At 36.3% G+C, this 21,694-nt stretch overlaps 1 protein-coding gene across 2 annotated transcripts in view; it reads right to left on the reverse strand.

Annotated features, from left to right (window-relative positions):
• Positions 1-21,694, reverse strand: part of LOC100117424 (major facilitator superfamily domain-containing protein 6) — a 380,954-nt gene that overhangs the window by 29,518 nt on the left and 329,742 nt on the right. The gene's annotated exons all lie outside the window — the stretch shown is intronic.

The raw sequence follows: 21,694 nt of genomic DNA on the forward strand, positions 1-21,694 counted from the left end.
CTATTTTATCTACAAGCGTCTCGTAAAAATCTCTAATTGTACATTCAACATTGTAAGCAGTGAAATATGTGTACTGTGCATTTTCGCTATTTACTAATTTGTCTTTGCTAGAGTCACTCAACTTTTTCACAATAATTGCTGTAGCCTCTTTAACTTTTAATAATGACTTAATTCTAAGGTCTATTATTTTAGATAAGGCTTCTAACCTGTCAAAGGTTACTCTTTTAAACACTAGTGAAGGCTTACGCACTTTTTTCGCCCTAGACTCGCCAGAGTCTTTGTGTATTGTCGTCTCACCGTCCTCCAGCAATTCAAATGCACGATCGGAGTAGCTGATCATAAATCTGATGCTGAAGCCGGAAATGGTAATTCGCTGATCCAGCATATCCTTCTCGCTGTACGCCTGAAAGTATCGGTCAATCTCGTCAAGCTGCTCCCGGAATCGTAGCCAGGTGGCGAGCGGCAAAAATAGTCCGTCAAATTCGTTATTACTCGGTCAAACAATCGGATTGAAGTCATCAGAACCGACTGAGGTATTTTTCAGCCCTATGTAAATAATTTTTCCGTAAGATGTTCAAGCCGAATACCATGGGGAGAATTTAATACGGCCAGGCGTAAAAAATACTTTATGGCATGCTGTCTAAGAAAAATTTTTAACACTTTAGTGCCTACCTACATATTAGCCTTTTTTGATTTCCACGTTAAGTTAAGGGGTCAAGCCTGGGTTAAATCCTGCAAAAAAACAAAAAGATATTCTTCTTATCAAAAAATTTTTGATTTGATGTAATTTGAAAAAAAAAATCTATTGAAAATATACACCATTTTTATCGAAAAAGAACATGTATACATGGTGTTTCATTTTAATCCGACCACGACAAAAAACCATGGAAAAACTAATTTTAACGAAAAATGACCTTAATAAAAGTTAAAGGGGGTAAAGGGGGCCATCGAATGACACAAACACCTATGACCTTGAACTCGATTTTCAAGGTCATTTGAGGGTAATTGTGATTTTTTTAAATAGGAACCTCTATTTTATACCTTGGAATCGGATAGAGCGGAAAAGAATACGTCGCAAAGGATATTTTAAGTTTGCTTTGGTGACCTTGAGAAGGTCAATTGAAGGTCAAACACCAAAAAATCTGCTAAACAGCTGTTTGTCTGGTTTTATTTTACTGATGTCGAAAGATGACCTTAACAAAAGTTGAAGGGGGTAAAGGGGGCCATCGAATGACACAAACACCTATTACTTTGAACTCGATTTTCAAGGTCATTTGAAGGTCATTGTATTTTTTTAGCGGGAACCCCTATTTTTGACCTCGGAATACGGAGCAGCGGAAAAAATTACGTCGGAAATGACATTTCAAGTTTGCTTTAGTGACCTTGAGAAGGTCAATTCAAGGTCAAATAAGAAGTATCAGCCTAAGATTGTTTTCCTTTCAATTTTTTCGTAGAATTATCATTTTGTTATTGTAATAAACATTAAAAGAATAATTGACTTAAAATGTGATTATGCTTTGCTGACTTCAAAGCCATTTTGTAAGGTCAAAAGTGCAAAAATGCAATATCAAATGTTATGTGGAGTCCATATTTATATCCTAACTTTAGTGTTGCCCAGGAACAACGACGTGGACGTAATAGGATTGTGTTCCCTTTGGGGTGCTAGATTAGAGTGAGTCTCCTTGCCTCTCACTTTTATTATGTACAGATTTGATTGTAGGTGCCCAAAGACACCACCATTTTTTTGGATTCTATTCAGTTCTTGGGATGTTTTCGTAAGCGAATTTTTATCCTATCTTTAGCGTTACTCAGGAACGACGTGGACAGAATTGGCTACTAATTTTCCTCATCGAATTTTGCCTGAATTTATTGTTGAAATAAATAATTTATTTTGTAAAGATGATTTTTCATGTTGAATTTTCCCGCGACTCATTGTTGAAATAGACAATTTTTCTAATAAGAGATCTCTTTTCATATGAATTTATCCTCTACTCATTGTTACTTACACTTAGTATTCAATAGTTTACTAGTTATTGAATAGTTATTGATTAGCCAAACTAATCAAATATCATTTGTTTAACATTTTCTCTTTTTCATTCATTGACTTTTATTTTTTCTATTAAAATTTATTACTCATCGAAAGCTATCTACTTTGTTCAGTTTGGTAAAAACAAAATTTTTTATTGAACTTGTTATAAATTTTTAACAATGGCTGATTATCCAGCCGCTGAAAGGGTTGATATTTTATTGATTCTTGGTGAATCTAGACGTAATTATCGACAAGCTGCAGCCTTGTATCGAATTCGATATCCCGATAGAAGACATCCAAGTCATACAACCATTCGTGAGATTTACCGTAGAGCTCAACAAGGGCAACTAGCACGGGTTAGAGAACGTCGTAATTACAACGAAGATGATCTTCGTGTAATGGTCGTTTTAGCAATGGTTCATTTGAATCCCCACGTTAGTACCCGTGAAATTCAAAGGCAAAGTGGTATACCTATGGCTACTGCTTGGAGAATACTGAGAAGTCAACGTTATCATCCATATCATATTACTTTGACTCAGGATCTCACACCTGCTGATATGAGGTTAAGGCTGCAGTTTTGCCAATGGGCACGACAAATGATTGCTAATGATCGTCACTTTTTTCAATACGTAATGTTTTCTGATGAAGCAAAATTCAAAAGCAATGGAGAGCTTAATCGACACAACTGTCATTATTGGTCGAATGTTAATCCGCATTGGTACAGGCAGATAGATAACAAAAATCGTTGGAGTCTTGATGTTTGGTGTGGAATTGTTAACGGATACCTTGTAGGCCCATACTTTTTCGATGAAAATGTAAATGGCCATCATTTTTTACAGTTCCTGAGAGAACGTCTTCCAGTACTTCTTGAAGAAGTAGATTTATACACAAGAGCAAGAATGTGGTTTCAATTAGATGGAGCTCCTGCGCACTATGCTGGAATAGTTAGACAATATCTTAATCAAAATTACCGTGACAGGTGGATTGGACGCACTGGACGTGGAGATTTGGGTGTTCGATGGCCACCAAGATCTCCAGATATGACATCACCCGATTTCTATTTGTGGGGGTATTTGAAAGATGTTGTTTATGAACATGAAACTACAACAAGGGAAGATATGATCCACAGAATTCAAACGGCTTGTGAAAACATCCCAAGAGCTGTATTACTCAGAACAGTAGAACATTTTCAGCAGCGAATTGAATTGTGTATCCAACAAAATGGTGGTGTCTTTGAGCACCTGCGTTGAATTTTGAGCAAAAGTGAGAGGCAAGGGGACTCACTCTAATCAAGCACCCCGAAAAGTGAGAGGCAAGGGGACTCACTCTAATCAAGCACCCCGAAAAGTGAGAGGCAAGGAGACTGACTCTAATCAAGCACCCCAAAAGGAACACAATCCTATTACGTCCACGTCGTTGTTCCTGGGTAATGCTAAAGTTAGGATATAAATATGGACTTCACATAACATTTGATATTGCATTTTTACACTTTTGACCTTACAAAATGGCTTTGAAGTCAGCAAAGCATAATCACATTTTAAGTCAATTATTCTCTTAATGTTTATTACAATAAACAAATAAACAAAATGATAATTCTACGAAAAAATTGAAAGGAAAACAATCTTAGGCTGATACTTCTTATTTGACCTTGAATTGACCTTCTCAAGGTCACTAAGGCAAACTTGAAATGTCATTTCCGACGTAATTTTTTCCGCTGCTCCGTATTCCGAGGTCAAAAATAGGGGTTCCCGTTAAAAAAATGCAATGACCTTCAAATGACCTTGAAAATCGAGTTCAAAGTAATAGGTGTTTGTGTCATTCGATGGCCCCCTTTACCCCCTTCAACTTTTGTTAAGGTCATTTTTCGTTAAAATTAGTTTTTCCATAGTTTTTTGTCGTCGTCGGATTAAAATGAAACAACCTGTATACCTATAAATTATTAACCAAAATTCATGACATTTCACTATATAAATAAGTGTTTTCAGTCACTTGCCACGGCTTTTTGAAAGATCCGGACCGTCTTCTTTACTCTATCCGGGCTTAAAATGTACTTTAAACATGCCCCCTCGGACCAATCGAGAGACATTTCTAAAAAATATGAATTAAATATAGTTAGCAACAAATTTTGTTATCTAAAAAATATCGATTAAACATTGCTAGCAACAAAATTTGTTGCTAACTATATTTAATTCATATTTTTTAGAAATGTCTCTCGATCGGTCCGAGGGGGCATGTTTAAGGTACATTTTAAGCCCGGATAGAGTAAAGAAGACGGTCCGGATCTTTCAAAAAGCCGTGGCAAGTGACTCAAAACACTTATTTATATAGTGAAATGTCATGAATTTTGGTCAATGATTTTACAAGGTATATACATGTTTTTTTCGATAAAAATGGTGTATATTTTATATATTTTCGATAAAAATGGTGTATATTTTATATATTTTCGATAAAAATGGTGTATATCTTATATATTTTCGATAAAAATGGTGTATATTTTATATATTTTCGATAAAAATGGTGTATATTTTATATATTTTCAATAGAATTTTTTTTTTTTTTCAAATTACATCAAATCAAACATTTTTTGGAAAGAAGAATATCTTTTTGTTTTTTTGCAGGATTTAACCCAGGCTTGGCCCCTTAAATAGTAATTATCTTGAGAGTTGCTCCTCGCTTCATTACGATTAAATATGATAAACTTGACTTTGTTTGATAGATCTCAGTTCTTTTCTATCTGTAATTTCGTTGGGGAATATATCAGACTCGCCTAACCTTTTACTTTTTCAAAAGTTAATTTTTTTTAGAGATTTTAATCCTTTTTTGGAAAATTTTTTGAGTATTTCATATTCGACGTTGTAAAAATAAAATATAAGCATCTTTAACCCTTTGACCACAGCTTTTTTGTAACATTTTTATCACTCACATGAAATCACTAATTGTTCTGATATACACCCCTTTTGAATTATTTCTACACCTAGATACCAAAAACCACGGTGCAAACCACCTAGACCTCGTCATCGGCCACCCTGTAACCTAGACACCGCGTTCAAATGATTTTTACACCTAGACACCAAAAACCACGGTGCAAACCACCTAGACCTCGTCATCGGCCACCCTGTACACCTAGACACTGCTCTTGAATGATTTTTACACCTAGACACCAAAAACCACGGAGCGCACCACCTAGACCTCGTCATCGGCCACCTTGTACACCTGGACACCGCGTTCAAATGATTTTAACACCTTGAGACCAAAAACCACGGGGCGCTTCACTTAGACCTCGTCATCGGCCACCCTGTACACCTGGACACCGCGTTCAAATGATTTTAACACCTTGAGACCAAAAACCACGGGGCGCTTCACTTAGACCTCGTCGCCGGCAACCTTGTACACCTAGACACCGCTTGAATGATTTTTATACCTATAATATAAACTCTTAATTTAATAGGACGCCGCAGTAATATTTTTTTTTTATGTAACCCCGCCAGTGTAAGCAGACGCTACGTCCAAGACCCGACTTCGACTAGCGAGGTTACCCCTGAAGTCGGCGCCATAATGCCTTCCGGCCGACGCCCCCGGTCGCCATTCTGGGTTCGGCCGCTGAGTAGAGCGCACGCTCTCTCACTTTCTGTCATATTAGAGTCTTCAGAGTGTTAAGTTATAATAAATCCGAGAGAGTATTTCATTTGCGTCGCCTTCTCCTGTGTCCTGTCCATCAGCGATAGCGTGAAATATGAAGAAGAATCCTCTTAAATTCTGAAGTGGTGACCCCGTACAGAAGACGCTTCGGAGTCGGGTACAGCGCCATCAACCGACGCTACTCTCGCAACGCTCCATCTCTCTCACTCTCGGCAGCCAGCCCTCCTTTCTCTCTCGGCGCACAGTGGGAGAAAATGGACAAAATTCGAGCCACGCGTCATTTTTATTCGTAGAGCCATGATTTTTTTTAACTCTTTAAAAAAGCATCAAGTTTAAGCTACAGGTGCGGAAATTGTTGTATCACCTTCCCCTAAACCCATGCGACTCCTAGAAGCCACCCCTACCAAACCACAAGCAGTCTAACTCATCTATCGCAGGGAACAGCGAGTTAAATCGCTTTATTTTTTCTTAAAATAATTAAACCATACACCATGAGCTAGCTAATAGCCTAAATACCTCCCCCTAACCCGCTTAACCTCTAGAAACCACCCCTACCAAACCACAAGCAGGCTAACTAGCATAACCCTGGGAACAGCGAGTTAAATCGCTTTATTTTTTCTTAAAATAATTAAACCATACACTATGAGCCAGCTAATAACCTAAATACCTCCCCCTAACCCGCTTAACCCCTAGAAACCACCCCTCCCAAACCACAAGCAGGCTAACTATCCTAACCCTGGGAACAGAAAGTTAAGTCGCTTTATTTTTTCTAAAAATAATAAAAACCCACTCCACAGGCCAGACCGGAAACACGCAGAATCGTATAACCCGCCAGTTGCGTCATATAGTCATCTGCGTTGAAACATATTTAAGCCCCTTTACCACGTCAAGGTTGCAGTCTTCAAAGAGGTTTCTTTGTTGTTTTTTTTTTGTTTTTAATTTTTTTTAGTTTTTATATCTGTAATGTTTTATAATTTTTACATAGCAAAGTTGAGACATTTATTCAGGATTAGAATTACTAAATTATCATTTCATCAGAAATGTTTGAGCTTGTGAAGTTAATTCTTTAGTTTTTTTTTTCTTCAACATCTCGCAAGCTGCTTATGACTGGATCTGATAAAACTAAGCAATAATGAATTATATCTTCATTCGTCTTTCTTCTTTCATACATTCTGTTATGTCGAACTCGAGCATGGCGAAATATTTTGTTGTTGGATTCCTGGGCTTCTTCTGAAAAATATCCAATAGGTCCATCAAATTTCCTCATAATGTCACATCCATGTATTAGTACTTTATACACAGAAGGTGGCATTTTATACCACGGGTATAATTTGTAGAATTACATGCATTCTAATTAATAACTCTTCGTCTACACCGATAATTTGAGATACTGCTTTAGATTTGGCAAAAAAAGAACGTGCCACATTTCCTGTGTTAGTTGTTCCAGAACCTTGCTTGACTACATCTACCGTTAAACCAAGTTTGCTCTTTAAAGACTGCTGAACTAACGATTTTCTCTCTTTTTTCAAATCTTTATCTGAACCTCTTGCTGATCCTTTCTTAAAATGTAGATTGTAAGAAATATGTAAAATATATTCCATGGATCGAATCCAGGTGTTTAAGATAGGAAATCCCCATTGGTAAAACTCTGTATTGCCCTGAAGTTTTAAGACAAAATTCATATCAATAATATCTTTAGGACTATTGATTACTGAAAACATTGCATACGTTGCCATCTATCATGGTACATTTTATGTCAAATGCCATCTCCATACATTCAAAGTTATAATTTTTTATTTTCTTTAGCAATGCTGAAATATTTTCGTAATGTTTCTCGGTTACTTTATCGCTTTCTTTAAGAAATTTGAAATTTATTGGACGACAAATACGGATGAAGGTTTTTTGTTAAACCAAAAAATTTCGTTTTTTGTAGTCCTTAGCTGCAGAGGTACAAAATTATAAATAAATACAGATGCGTCAGTGGCTGTAGTTTGATAAACAGAATTATCATCGCTTGATTCAAGATCGGTGGAGTCGACATCACCAAAATTCCATTTTTGTCTTGTCGTCTGTTGTCCTGAAGCTCCAGCCATTCCCCACTTGCCCACAAATATTAATCTTTTCGTTGCATTTGTTAATACTTCTTTATCTAAAGTCATTAGAATCCGTTTTATAGTATGTTCTAGCAAAGATATAAAATGTACTTTCGTTCCACTATTAGAACAAGTGATATGCTCAGGGTAACAAGCTTTCTTAGCGTCTACGATTGCAGAATAAGGTGGATATCATTTATTTCCATGCATATTGTAAGTGTGTTTCCTTAATTTCTCATATGTTCGTTTTGTTAAATCTAAGTCCATAAACATTGCTAATACTTTATTTGTATATTCGGTACTAAATAAATTTTCTATAGTATCCGTAGTATTATCTGCTGAAGATGTTTGTTCTTTTAATTTTAGCGCCAACGATAGCTCCTCTTTAGAATGCTTTACAGAGATTTCACGAGCTCGTCTATTTTTTGTTTTTGAACATCCTTTGTCATAACTTATATGAGGTCGACCTATATTACGAACATTAGAAAATTTTTCAGAAGTACGTGAATTATTACTAGTAAATAATGTTAAAGCTTCATTATTCATGATTGATATTGAAGTATTCATATTTGATGTTGAAGTATTTATATTTGACGTTGAAGCTTCCCTGGTAAAAATAACTTATTAAATCCGATTCGAAAGATAATAGGGTTTAATTGGATTTCTTAATCGGAAATTATCGAATTAAATCGATTAAAATCTATTTAATCTGATTATAAGTTTTAGTCGGTCTTAATCGGATTTATTTATTTTATTAAGAAAATCAATATGATGTCTGTATCCTGCATTATTTCATTTCTAAATAAATCTTAAAACTCACTACTGCTGATATGAAATATAAGAAAAAAGTCAAGTAATTTTACATCCTCAATTAAAATTGAAGTCCATGTGTTTATTAACGTAGAAACAGAAAATATGAAATAAAAGTTGATTGATTCTTTAGTCGCAGCTGTATTAATTAACAAAAAATAAATACATAGAGTTAGAATCAACAGAACGCACGTATGCCTTATGTTATAACAGACGTAATAGAAAACATTTTATTGAAGAGAAATATTCTTAGATTTGACGGAAGAAAACTTAATTTAAATTTAAACTTATTTTTTTTCAATATGATAAAATAAACATTTGTACGTATTATACTATAATCTAATAAATTCAAAAAGTAAACATTTAGCCATCGACAAATCGTATGATCAATAGATTTAATTATATTTGTATGTATTATACTATAGTCTAATACATTCCAAAAGTAAACATTTAGCCATCGACAAATCGTATGATCAATATTTGTATGTATTATACTATAGTCTAATAAATTCAAAAAATAAACATTTAACCATCAAATACTCGTATGATCAATATATTTAATTATATTAAATTATACTATAATATAATAAATTCGAGAAATCTTCAAAAAATTCTGATAGAATTTCAACGTATTTTTTTATTTAATCTAAGAACTTTTCTTCAGTAAATTTTTTTCTAAAGTCTATCATTCTCAAGTAAGAAATTCTGGAAATTTTTCACGATTTTCCCGTGTTAGCCGCCATTTTATGTGCTTTTACCTTTTTTTTTCAAAATGTAAACTGTGACGCTGAAGTTTAAGTCTCGAGGACACGATTTCTTCGCTCCAAACATTAAATCTTAAATGATTTCAATGTGAAAAATCGACACGAATAAAGATTTTTTTTTAACCATGTTTTATTGCTTGTGGTTTGGTAGGAGTGGTTTCTAGGGGTTAAGCAGGTTAGGGGTAGGTATTTAGGTGATTAGCTGGCTTCTGGTGTGTGGCTTTATTATTTTAAGAAAAAATTAAGCGATTTAACTCGCTGTTCCCAGGGATAGATGAGTTAGACTGCTTGTGATTTGGTAGGAGTGGCTTCTAGGGGTCGCATGGGTTTAGGGGAAGGTGATACAATAATTTCCGCACCTGTAGCTTAAACTTGATACTTTTTTAAAGAGTTTAAAAAAAATCATGGCTCTACGATTAAAAATGACGCGGGGCTCGAATTTTGTCCATTTTCTCCCACTGTGCGCCGCCCTGCCCCGCCAGCCCATCCCTCAACAGGCCCAAGAAGACGGTATCGTTCCGGACGCAAGACACGTCTGGCACTGGCGGGGGAGTAGCTGTATATTTACCTTCTATATGTTGTACCTGACTCCCAAACAAAATTTCAGCGCAATTCCTTTATTTGGCTTCAAGTTCTAGCTAGTCAAAGTTGAGGTTTCAAGCAATTTTTGCATTTTTTGCCTATTTTCAATGATTTGTAGCTCATAAGTGTTACGTCCGAACGTCGGCACATAATGTAAAATTCACCGTTTTGAGTCAGCTTCCGCTGAACTCGGGATGGAGTCGCTCTCTTATTTCTTTTAATAACCCGCGTGAATTTGTAAAGATTCCCTACCCTCACCAACGAACAGGTCTGGTTGGTCTGTAGGTCAAAAGGCCTCGAACAAGCGAAGTCCAGTCAACCCTCCAGGCAACTCGATAAGTTCTCCCAAAATTATTTCATAAAATGAGCGGCAGCGTTCAAGGCCTGCTCACTTTACAAAATTACCACCCTTAAATATTTTTAAATACTTTTTATTTACTTACTTATTTATGTGGATATTTTAAGTTTACTAGGACGTAAGCTTCTTCCTTTCTTCTTGAAGAGATTGATTAATTTAGAAGAAATATTTAGAAATTGAAAACTCTAAACTCAGTATTTTTAACCTTTAAAAAAATATTTTTTTATTTTTGAAACTCAAGTGAACTTAATAGATTCCTTTAACCACCAAGGTATAGGTTACAAAATAAAACTTAAAAATTTACTTGAGAGCAGCCACCTCGGCTGAACTCCTCGACGAGACTCCACTTTCCTCCGCACGCTTTTTCTCCCTTCACCACCGCGTCGCATCTTTTCCCTTTCCAAACCGATTTTTCTGACAGGCCCATCCCTTTGGGTCCGCATCAGCGCCCTCTATATCGGTCATCGACCTATAGCATCGCCTCTTCCGCTTCACCTACGGTCCCACCCACGCTACTTTCCTAGCCTTGCCGATTTCCCGCTAGATGACCCTCCCTGTGCCATTTTCAACTTTTCTATTTGTTATATTATAATAATTTGTAAATTTTACATTTGTTTGATTATATAATATAATAATTGTCAACTATGATTTTAATTTACTATCGCATCAATTAATTTTTTTATTATAACTTTATGTATTAAACTTTCACTCTTTATTAAAAATGCTTAATACTATCCAAATTTAATATTATTATAACCTAGCTGCTATTTTTAACTAGTTTTTTATAACTACCTATTCAAACCAAAAACATATCAGTGCATAGCAGTGTTCGTATTCTATAATAAAAAAACAGAGGGGTCTGCAAATTTTTGAACAATGAAACATTCAAAACATATATTAAATTATGTATCGATAAACGTCTCATACATTAGCAGGCAGATATACTGTATATCAAAACAATATTTTATTCATTGGACATATAAATTTAGTTGGAGGAAGCTACATGCCAATGAATTAGGAGCGGTTTTTTTTCTCTGATGAGAAAAATTTTTAAGTTTTAGAATTATAAATTAATATAGAATCTCATAGTAATTTTAATAAGCAATGATATTTTATTCGTGAATTTTTAATACTTTCTTCTGTAACGAGCGGTCGCGAATTCATATTACGCGCGCTCGTTTAATCGCGCGATGTTAACTCAGCATGCAAACACGGTGTTGCCAAGTCGTGCGCGGAGGCGCGCGTGAGACACTAAGCGTGAAGGTAGACTAATTCAGGCTTGCGACCAGTAAACACACGTGCGCAGAGACCGAACTAAAGTATCCCGGTAAACGTATCGTGTCGACGAGCATCATCCGAGCAATCAACTCTCATGGCTAGCACCTTCGATCTCAGCTTGACGTCCAAAAGCAGCTATCTAGGAGCCTTCCGAGGAGCGGAGCAGCTTGGCTAGGAGGAACGCCTCCTCGCCACGAACAACAGCATTCCGTCGTTTGACCTTGATCACCGCAGTGCATAGACAGACAAGACCGAGTACTCGAATTCGCCAGCAAAGTACTCACCCCCACAGTCAGGAATTACACAGTTAGCGAACAAGAATGCTTAGCCGTGCTTTTTGCCGTATGCAATTTTCACCAGTACATCGAAGGTTATGAATTCAAAGCAGGGTTGCAAAAATGGCTAATTATTCATTTTTTAATTAATAATTAAAAGTTTTATTTATTAATTATACGGCCTATAATTAATTATTGAAAGTTTTAATTATTAATCATAAGGTTTATAATTAATAATTGAAATTTTTAATTATAATTAATAATTATAGGCCATATAATTAATAATTAAAGGTTTTATGCCTAGAAATATAAGAGATATTATTTAAATCTTAATTATGTAGTAAAATTACGTTATAAGAATACGTAACAAAATGTTTAAATTTGTTACTAATGACATACGTAATTTACGTCATCGCACCATGGACTTCCTGTTATGAAAGTTAAGTACCAAAATACGTGTTTCATACTTGGATGGGTGACCATTAACACATAAATCTTTTAAAATAAGTAATATTTTTTTCCTTTTTTGCCGATCAATCTAAATCTAAATTTTATCGCGAAAAGAACGAAACACAAGAGTATTATGATATAACTCTTATAGCTACAGTTCGCGTTTCAAAAGCATCAAAACATACATAAGGCTGTATGTGTGACTTCGAGTTGAAATTCGTATAACCTTGCTGTAGTGAATCTACGTGGTATATTATATTTCTATACAAAGATTTGTGAATGCTAATAGAAAGGTAAGTTGATATTTTTTATGATACACGTGTGTGAATTCTTTTATAATTGCTTACAAGAAAAATCGGAAAAAAATTATGTATACATTTGTCATGCAAAAAGCGGGCTGCTGTATAGTAAATATTTTTGTATAATATCTTAACAAATTTAAAACATTTTAAAAAATAGCAACGATATTTTATATAATTTTTCTTATTTATTAAATATCAAAAATAACAGGAAGACTTCCAAAACCTTTGTACTGTGACAGTGCATATGCCCTCACAACTGCTCGGCATAAGCCCAACACATACACGCGCGCGAGGCGCGCACACACACATACAAATACACATTGCGACGACTATCAAGGCGGCAGGAGCCGCGCGCGAAGCATAGAAGTAGAATAGGAGAGAAAGAGGGGGACAAAAGGAAAGCAGCATGACAATAGCCGACGCTGACTAATAAACGCGCAACAAGAAAGAACGAGATAGCAGAGTCGGATTCGCACGAAGCAATCCGATGGGCCCCGAATCGATCGAAGAAGGACTATCAATCAGCAGAGAGAAGCGCGACTCGCTCTCTCGACTCCCGATTCTGGTTGCGACCACACGTGGCCAGGAGCCGCGGAAGCCGGCCAGCCGTCGGAGCCGCTCATCTCTGAGGGCGCGGATCCAAACCAGACCGTCAGGCCGACATCGTGCCCAGGCTAAGGCAACTTAGTGCCTGCAGCTCTCGCCAACGCCACGAGGAGGATTTCAGTGGACCGCCAACCAAACGGCGCTGACGAGGTAGAACCCAGAGCAATCAGCCCGTTCAGCAGCGGCAACACGACGTTCATCGGTAAACCCGTGAGTCTGTCCTTTGTCGAAGAATAGCCCACCTATCTCTCTCTCTCTCTCTCTCTCTCTCTCTCTCTCTCTCTCTCTCTCTCTCTCTCTCTCTCTCTCTCTCTCTCTCTCTCTCTCTCTCTCGGTTAATTTGGCGCATGACACACCACGTGCAGAAGAGCACGAGCGAGTATATAACTTAGTGTAGGGCCAAGGACAAAGCCCGATTGTCGCGCATAGTGCGCCGGCCGATCTAGATGGTCGTCTCGACGCACAACAAACGCACACACGATTGCACGTAGTGCACATTGTTATTTCGAGGGAATAAACGTTCTGAGTGCAGATAAGGCCCGAAGGCTCTTAGCACAAATTATTAGAGTGTCATTATTGTGCATGCTAGAACCCTTGCTTCCATTCATAAATAAGCCGAGCACAGAAGGACTCCGCCACTCTCCACGGTCCGTCAAGACGAAGATACTGAGCAGCCGAGGCGAGTTCCTGGTCGTCACCCGACGATCCTTTTGTTAACGTGGTAGCCTTGCGCGTCGGTCCCTAAGTTCGGTGGGACACACTTACCCGATTCCGCGCTAGCAAGGCCACAACGTTACAGTACAATTGTTTTTTATACCAATTCTTGGTAAAGTTATATCTACTTTTGAGATTGCAGTATAGGCGCATTAACTCTAGACCTTAAAATAAGAATCTATTATTAATAAAAATTTGAAAAAAAGTGTATACAATCTGTCGTATAAATAGCAAATGTTAGAAACTGTGATAAAAACGTACTTTAATATCTCATGAGATTTAAACAAATTTAAAATATTAATTGTAAATTATACTTACGGCGTTCAAAATTCGTATATTCTTCTTTTACTAGCAATTGATTCGCGATGTCAACAAAAATTCGGATGGTTTTGTCTCTCTTTATTTCATATAAAGTCAAACCTCGCTCTAAATAAATATTGATTTGATCCAATACTGCAGGAATCATTGCATGCTCAATAGTTGATCTCTCATCTTCACTGAGTAGCACTCTTCGCACGTGACTAAATTCAGCCAATAATAACATATTTACAATTGTCTTTCTGAGACGAAGACTTGAAGCGAACTGAATAACAGTAGTATCCTTGATTAAGCGTTAATAAAACCTCGAGTAAGTACATACATACATATATACTGAGATTTTTGATAGGTATATTGCCATTATATAAGTATAGCATGCGTCTGTTATAGCTATAGATATATTCTGTACATACCTACACGGAGAGAAATGTATCACTAAATATTCCTACAATTTTCATAAAAAATTACTATACTGTATAGCAACGAGGAGACAACTCGACTTATATTAAATTTTAGTATACGGTATAGTAAAATTTCAGATCACCAGATTTTACTATACTACATAGCAATTTTTACTGTACCGCATATCAAAGTTTATAGATACTCAAGCTTTTTAAAAATATTTTTGCCCTTTTATTTTGTCGTCTGTTGGTGCTTTTCCTCTTATTTGTGTTTTTTGGGTGTTGCAGGCGAATTTTCATTTGTTTATTTGTTACATTTAATCTCGAAGTCGCATCGCACAGCATTTTATGATATCCTAATTTACATACATCGCAATATAATTATTATACATGTCGCAACCTATCAACGCATCGCTAGACTAATCGCATTTATATTTTTATATAATGTTCCGATCTGGAAGGTCCTTATATACTAACCGAACAGTTTTTCGTCACTTGCGAGTAGAGTTTACGAGTCGCCCCCTAGTGGCAGTGATGCGTGTGTGTGTGTGCGAGCGGCTGATACGAGTTGGCGACGAAGCCGACCGCCGGAGCGTGTAAGCTTGAATCGTGTAAGAAAGAGTTTGTAATAGGATTGAACGTATTGTGATTTTTGCTCCCATTACACACCGCTGTAACCCGAACTCCGAGATCCACTCATAAAATAATAGTGTCGAAGCTTCGGGACGGGGCTGAGACGCGAGTTCTCACCCCTAGATTGACCACGTCACATGTTAGATAGATTTTAACGGTCAATTTATAACGTTGTCCTTCTAGCGGCCATTTTTAACGTTCAATAACAGACACACAGCGTTATGAAAGTATGAAAAAAAAAATGTATTAAAGAGCTCGGTTAACCCGCGATTTTTCATAGTACAGTTAAGGCTCTCCGACAACACGGGTGCACGCTATGCCGGTTTATTTAACGAGTGAAATAGTACAGTCAACTTTTTTTATTATTCATGGTGTACTGTCGAACTCTCGGTGAACGCGGTCCGACTGCTGAATTTCCGAATTTGCTCCTGTCGACGACATACGCACTTAACAAATCCAGCACAAAGAAAGTACGCATTGGACTGGAGTACAGTGACGGCTACTATCCTCAGGTTATCAAACTCATGAGTGACGGACCTGAGTTCAAAAACGTAACTCTCGGCAAGAACAGCTGGGACCTTTTAAAAGATCAGTTTGACGCTATAACAGCATACTTTAACAATTCTTATTCGTTTTAACCATTAAATTTTTTAACCTCGTACGGCACCAGATCTATCGGAATAGATTGATCTATCGCAATCGACGAAAGACCTAAAAATTCTTAGCCTGCTACAGAAGACGAAGAAAAAGAAGTAGATATCGTTCAGACTGTTTGTAAAAAATTGGAAACATCTAACAACCCACCAGGCATCGTCATGCAACAGTCGACGTTCGAAGGACTCCGATTATACAGTTCACTGGTCGATCAGCATTTTAACGTTTTGAAAACTTTATTCGGAAAGGTAAACTGTACTTACGACTACGTTCTAGAATATTTAAAGGCAGCAATTGAAGCAGCAGAGGCGCAAAACCTTAAGAACATTTTGATAGATTTCAAAGAATTAAAACAGTTTTTTTCGCGACATAACGTTGCGATAAAGGGGGTTTGTAATGGATAAAATGGTCCACAACAACGACAGTTTTAAAGGACAATATTTGAGAATTGTATTATAAAAAATACTTGCGTGCGGTTTGCCGTTTATAGCAAAAGTTGTGCAAAATTATGTAAAATTCGAATAAGCAAATTAACCTCCTGCGTATACCATGTACATATTCTCATGGTACATTTTATATACGGACACCCGAGATTACGCAACAGATACACTATATACACACATAAATGGTAAGCGTAAATATATCAAATATATCTCTTCACAATGACATGCCACCCGTCCACTCTCTCAAATAGGAAAATATCTGGACCATTATTCAAAACCACGCGACAACAGGTACTCTACACATAAAAAATCGACAACAGACCACGCCGTGACAGACCCCAGATGTCTGCGACGGGAGATAATGCGTTAGAGGGAGACTCAATTTTTGCCTATTTTCAATGATTTGTAGCTCATACGGGATACATTTTTAACTAAAACTACCCAAATACTTTTTTTTGTGAAATTTTCTGAATTTTTCAATAAAAATACTTTAAAAGCCCTATATATATATATATATATATATATATATATATATATATATGTATGTGTGTGTGTGTATGTGTGTGTATTAAGGCTACTTTATTTGCATTTCAAACCTTAAAATATAAAAATCTGAATGTTTGATCCGTACTCCTACAACCTCAATACAGTAAAAAGATTTATAGTAAAAAAGTAGCTGTAAAGTTTCAGAATGGGCCTGACCTATTATTAGTTATGTAGAAAACAAATTGATATAATGGCTAATAAGTTGCGACGGAGTCGCCAGCGATCACCTGACGTGTCTCTCTCCTTCTACTTCTCTCTTCTTCCTCTCGATGGCTCGTCCGGGCGTTTTAACTGAAAGGAATAGACTCTACAGACGCTTTCGCAGAAGTCGACTACCTTGGGATCTATACTTTTATAGAATCGCAAGGGACGACGCTCATAGACAGGTCGAGGAGGCCAGGCTGAATTACTATTATTCACGCTTGTCTACTCTGACCGACATTGCAGAGATATGGAGAGAGCTTGAAAATCTTGGTATTACTACCTCTAAATCTTCTCCACCTACTCGGTTCTCTCCAGATGCTCTCAACAAACACTTTAGTTCCATCTCAAATGATCCTCAAGCTCCATCTGTTGAGGAGTATCTGCGAACCCTTGAGAGTCTAGACTTCCCTGAACATTTCATCTTCAGGGCTATCACAGAGTCGGACGTATTGGCTGCAGTATCACACTTCAATACCCAGGCCAGGGGAAGCGATGGCATCCCACAGGTTGTAATCTCCGAAGCATTGCCAATACTCGCTCCTTTACTTTGTCAAATTTTCAACCTGTCTTTGAGCGAGGCACGCTTTCCTTCCGCCTGAAAGTCATCGCTCGTAAGAGCATTAAACAAGATCAACTCTCCAACAGCTGTAACAGACTACCGTCCGATCTCTCTACTTTGTTTCCTATCCAAGGCGCTGGAGTGGCTGGTGTACAATCAAATCTCTGAATACCTTGAAACAAGACTTTATCTTGACAACTTCCAAACTGGTTTTCGCACTGGCCACAGCACGTATTCCGGCTTAATTAAGCTGACTGATGATGTCAGGCTTGGGATAGACAGGAAGAAGGTCACTCTTCTACTTCTATTTGATTTTAGCAAGGCGTTTGATACGGTGTGTCACGTCAGGCTACTCGGAAAGCTATCCTCCTTCGGCTTCTCCAAGCAGGTTATACGCTGGCTTGCATCTTACCTCTCGGGAAGAGAACAGGCCGTCATTGGTGACAGCAATGAGATCTCTACCTTTCTACCACTAAACACCGGTGTCCCACAGGGGTCAGTTTTAGGTCCCTTGTTGTTCTCGTTGTACATCAATGATATTGGTTTTTGCCTAGATTCAGATGTGTCCCATCTAATCTACGCGGATGACCTGCAGATCTACAGCCAATGGTACCTCGAGGAGCTTGACTCCTGTTCTGTCAGGATGAGCGCTAACGCCGAGAGGATAATGGGCTGGGCTGCGCTGAATAGACTTAAACTAAATGTAACTAAAACTAAGGCTATCGTCTTGGGTTCCCCCTACTATATAAACGCTCTACCTTCTACTGTTAACACCTATATAAATATAGGGGGAGCCCAGGTCAACTTTGAATCAACGGTCCGCAACCTGGGGCTGGTGCTTGACTCCAAACTTACGTGGAAAGAGCACGTTACACAAATTTGTAAACGTGCTTACTCTTTAATGTACCGTCTCTATTTTTTTCGGAAAAGCACTAGCCTTAGATTGCGCCAACATTTAGTGCAAGCACTCCTGTTTTCCCTCATTGACTATTGCTCACTTGCTTACTGCGATCTGACTCAGGAACTTGACTTAAAACTGCAGAGGCTTGTCAATACGGGGATCCGTTATATCTACGGTGTGAGGAGCGACGAGCACATCTCCCCTTACAGACGTGAGCTGCAATGGTTTAACACCGTCGGACGTAAGAAATACTTCATGGCCTGTTTTCTAAGAAAAATGTTCAACACCTCAACACCTACTTATCTATTAGCCTATTTTGATTTCCACGTCGCGCTCAGGCCTGTGAGGGGTGAGGTGACTCCACTGGACATCCCGTCCTTCAAGACGGAGACGCTGAAGAATTCATTTTTCATCAGCGCCTCCTACCTCTGGAATAGCCTTCTATCTCATCTTCGCAACACACTATCCATATCACACTTTAAACAAGCAGCTAAAAATTGCTTCTTCAATCTGGAAAACACATAAACATCACACAAACATACACACATTCTCATTCATCTCATTTCACTTCATTCCATTTCACACTCTTTACACGCACTAGCACCCTTACACAAAACACCCTTACACAAAATTTTGATTCTTTTTATAATATACTATAATTGTATATGTACAACACAATGTACAACAATAAAAAAAAGAATTAAATCTAAAAATCTAAAATCTCTCTCTCTCTCTCTCTCTCTCCGAACCAAGTCGACAACACCTAGCGTCTCTCCCCACCAGCAGACGCGGCTCGCGGCGTCGACGGCGTCTGCAAATACGCGGTCAGGGGTTCGGGGCCGCACACTATGGGCCATTTCAGGAAAAGTATTGTCAAAATCAAATTGCGCCTCTCAGGAAAGTGCTAGGGACCTAATTTTTTTTTAAATGAAGGTTGTACTTCTCAGATATAGGGAAAAATATCAGAATATTGTTTTCTGATGATATCGAGCGGGGGTATTTTTTTTACCTACATAACCTAAAAATTCATCTATTTCGGCCTATTGTACTAAGAAACGTGAATCCGGGACTTAGAATTATCATAAATCACGGACCTCTAATTTGATTAGCTTCGAATATTATATTCTAATAATACGGCACTATATAAACAAGAAAACATGTTATTTTGAAGTATTCTAACCTACAGGAATTTTAAATCTGAGAAGTTTCATTCTGTAGCATGAAAGATTTCAAACTTAACACACATAAAATTGTTGATAAAATAAAATATTATTATTCTTACCACATATAACGTACATAAATTGTTATATATATATATATATATATATATATATATATATATATATATATATACATATATATAATTATGTAACCTAGCCTATTACATTACATGTTAACGCTATAGTATTTACACGTTATATAGTAACAATTAGCAACGAAATAATAACTATGTGATACTATAAGTACCACTTACCATTACTTTATATAGATAATATCAGATAATAGGAAATATTAGGATATAACAAAAAATACTATAAATCAAAATTATATAAATTTTTCTGTCATTATTTGCAATTATTTGTTTTTTAATTTTTATTTGGAAATGGATATAGTGATAAGTGATCTTATTTGTCATTATTTTTTCAAATGTTATCATAGTGTATCATAGTAGTATCATACAGAGTACATGGAGTTCATGTTCAATTTTCTAAAATGATTTTTCTCTTTGTAATATTTAATATTGTCATGTTTTGATCATTTAAATATTATGAATGTATATAAAAATATATTATATAATATTTATATTATTTTTATATGCATTCATAATAATTTCATATTGATCGAAAATTGACATTATTTAAATATTACAAAAGGAAAAATCATTTTAAAAAATTGCGCATAAAATCTATATACTCTATGCACTACTTTAACAGAAGACGTTGTTTCCCATAACTAATTAAAGAATATATATTTATGTAAATCCTAGTTTTGAAAAGCAAGCAAATGTTATTTTTCACGAGGTGTTGTTTTATACAAAGTATTATTGTTTACAAAGTGTAATTTTTATAAAGTGTTATTTCAGTTACGAAATTGTTCAAACGGTAAGTTTTAAAATATTCAACAATTAGAATCTGTCGCCAAAGATAATAAAAGAAAATGATTCTGTGGCTCAAAACCAAAATGACTTGAGTACATATTACAAAAAAAAAAAAAATTAAATTTGCTAATATCTAAAAACTACAAAAAATTAATTAAAGTCGTTTTGCCGTAAATCCACAGAATTAGATTTGATAAAACTCATGATTGTAGCATTTTTTCGATAAATTTCTGTGGCATACGATAAATACTTACTTAAAATAATTAAATAAAATAAGATCACAGTTTCATCACAGCATAAATTCCGACAAATTAATGCACATCTTTCCAAAGATATAGTATGTTGTTTTTTTTTTTTTTTTTTTATTAAAATTAGGTGCAAAAATTATGAGAATAAATCGTGAGTGATATCATATAATTACTTTTACACAAAAAAAGACAAAAACGAAGAAATGCCAAAATTTCTATTTTAAAAAAGATACGCAAATTTAAAAATTCATCTTAAAAATTTTTCCTTGCAGAAGGCTAGAATCAATTTTTTTTCGGCATACCCCCTGTATATGTTAAATTTATTGAAGATCATACACGCTATTCACAAAATCATATATCGTTATAATTCATAAGATGGGCGGACGAAAAAGAAAAAATAAGCATAATAAGGTATGTGGCTTCGCCCAAAATGATGTTGAAATTTTAGAAATAGCGTTAAGTCTTGTAAAGAAATTCACCGTAGATGATACTGATTTATCCAATGGAACGCAAAATGAGAATAATCAACAGTGTGAGTCAAATATATTGAAACATATAGCAGATTCAGCTGCAGCATTTTATTTAGAGAAAAACTTGAATAAAAATTCTTACATAAGTTTATCTAAAGATTGTAAAATGAGAAATGCTCCCATTTATCCCTGCTATTCAGGAATTTCCAAAGCTTTGTCCGAATGTCTACCAAATGGTGACGATATTTGCGAGGTACAGATTGTGGTATCCATGCAGGAGATGTTAAATAAAACTAGTGAGCGACTTTGCAATGCAGTT

Source organism: Nasonia vitripennis (genome assembly GCF_009193385.2).
Source record: "Nasonia vitripennis strain AsymCx chromosome 1 unlocalized genomic scaffold, Nvit_psr_1.1 chr1_random0012, whole genome shotgun sequence".
NCBI classification, from domain to species: domain Eukaryota; kingdom Metazoa; phylum Arthropoda; class Insecta; order Hymenoptera; family Pteromalidae; genus Nasonia; species Nasonia vitripennis.